Source organism: Rattus norvegicus, chromosome 13 (assembly GCF_021556685.1).
Source record: "Rattus norvegicus strain SHRSP/BbbUtx chromosome 13, alternate assembly SHRSP_T2T, whole genome shotgun sequence".
Taxonomy (NCBI): Eukaryota; Metazoa; Chordata; class Mammalia; order Rodentia; family Muridae; genus Rattus; species Rattus norvegicus.
Window position 1 is genome coordinate 62367104 of NC_141546.1, and position 2471 is coordinate 62369574.

The 2471-nt window shown below is 33.6% G+C and overlaps 1 pseudogene; it reads right to left on the reverse strand.

Annotated features, from left to right (window-relative positions):
• Nucleotides 1-2096: 2096 nt before the first annotated feature.
• On the reverse strand, nt 2097-2196 carry LOC120096460 (U6 spliceosomal RNA; annotated as a pseudogene).
• Nucleotides 2197-2471: the final 275 nt, after the last annotated feature.

Consider the following 2471-nt stretch of genomic DNA (forward strand, 5'->3'; position numbering starts at 1 on the left):
TTTATCCGATCCTGATTTAACTTTGGTATCTGGTATCTGTCTAGAAATTTTTCTATTTCATCCAGATTTACCAGTTTTGTTGAATATAAGATTTTATAATAAGATCTGATGATTTTTTTTAATTTCCAGAGATTTTGTTGTTACGTCTCCCATTTTACTTCTGATTTTGTTAATCTGGATGCTGTCTCTGTGCCCTCTGGTTAGTCTGGCTAAGGGTTTATCTATCTTTTTGATTTAATCTAAGATCCAGCTCTGGGTTTTGTTGATTCTTAATATAGTCCTTTTTGTTTCTATTTGGTTGATTTCTGCCCTGAGTTTCATTATTTCCTGCCTTCTATTCTTCTTGAGTGTATTTGCTTTTTGTTCTAGAACTTTTAGGTTTACTGTCAAGCTGCTAGTATATGCTCTCTCCAGTTTTTTTTTTTTTTTTTTTTTTAGAGGCACTCAGAGCTATGAATTTTCCTCTTAGCATTGCTTTCATTGTGTCAAATAAGTTTGGGTATTTTGTGCCTTCATTGTCATTAAATTCTTAAAAGTCTTTATTTTCTTACTTTATTTTTTCCTTGACCAAGTTATCATTGCATAGAGCATTGTTCCATGTATATGTGGACTTTTGTTGTGTTTGTTGTTATTGAAGACTAGCCTTAGTCCATGGTCATCTGATAGGATACATGGGATTATTTCAATCTTCTTCTATTTGTTGAGGCCTCTTTTGTGACCAATTATATGGACAATTTTGTAGAAGGTACAATGAAAAAGATATATTCTTTTTTTTTTAAGGATGAAATGTTCTATTGATATCTGTTAAATACATTTGGTTTATAACTTTTGTTAGTTCCTCTGTTTCTCTGTTTAGCTCTGTTTCCATGATCTGTAAATTGATGAGAGTGGGCTGTTGAAGTCTCCCACTATTATTGTGTGAGGTGCAATTTTTGCTTTGAGATATAGTAAGGTTTCTGTTATGGATGTAGTTGCTCTTGCATTTGGAGCATAGATATTCAGGATTGAGCATTCATCCTGATCATTTTTTCCTTTGATGAATATAAAGTGTCCTTCTTATCTTTTTTACAACATATTGAAAAACGATGTTTTTCTTTATATTGGAATGGCTACTCCAGCTTGATTCTTGGGATCATTTTCTTGGAAAACTGTTGTCCCAGCCTTTTACTCTGAAGTAGTGTCTGTCTTTGTTGCTGAGGTGTTTTTCCTGTATGCAGCAAAATACTGGGTCCTCTTTCCATATCCTGTGTCTTAGTCTATGTCTTTTTATTGGGGAATTTAGTTAAGAGATATAAAGGAAGAGTTATTGATGTTTCCAGTTATTTTTGTTGTGAGAGGTAAAATTATAATTGTATAACTCTCTTTTTTTCAGTATGTTGCAAGATTACTTTCTTGTAATTTCTCGGGTGTAGTTTCTCTCCTTGTTTTGAAATTTTCCATCTATTATCCTTTGCAGGACTGGATTTGTGGAAAGTTATTGTGTAGATTTGGTTTCATCACGGAATCTATGTTTCTCCATCTATGTTAATTGAGAATTTTACTGGATATAGTAGCCTGGGCTGCCATTTGTGTTCTCTTAGGGTCTGCATGACATCTGATCAGGATCTTTTGGCTTTCATACGTTCTGGGCAAAATCTGGTGTAATTCTCAGAAGTCTACCTTTATATGTTACTTGACTTTTTTTCCATTAGTGCTTTTAATATTCCTTCTTTGTTTTGTTCATTTGGTTTTTTGACTATCACGTAATGGAGGAATTTCTTTTCTGAGACAATCTCTTTGGAGCTTTGTAGCCTTCTTATATATTTATGGGCATCTCTTTCTTCTGACTAGTGGGGTTTTCTTCTATAATTTTGTTGAAGTTATTTACCGGCCCTTTAAGTTGGCCATTTTTACTCTCCTCTATACCTATATTTCTTATGTTTGATCTTGTCATTGTGTCCTGAATTTCCTGGATGTTGTGGGCTAGGAGCTTTTTGAGTTTTACATTATCTTTGATGGCTGTGTCATTGTTTTCTTTGGTATATTCTGCTCCTTATATTCTCTCTTCTATTTCTTGTATTCTGTTGGTGATACGCCTATGAATTCTGATCTCTTTACAAAATATGGAACACTTCACAAATTTTTGTGTCATTCTTGTGCAGGGGCCTTGCTTATGTCTGTGTAATTCCAATTTTAGTATATGTGCTGCTGAAGCAAGGTCTATTTTAAATACCTTGAATCTAGGGATCTGGCCACAGGTTTTATTGTATACCATGAAAAGGAAGGTAATGAAAATGGATAGTTAATTTCATTTTTAAGTACAGAAACAGAGAACATATGATTAGCAGTCCTGCTGAACAAGACTTCAAAAATGAGAGCTATAAATGAAAACACATACATATGGTCATTTGATCATTGACAAAGGAAGTAAAACCATCAAATAGTAAAAAGATAGCATTTCAAAAAATGGTGCTGGTTCAGCTGGAGGTCAG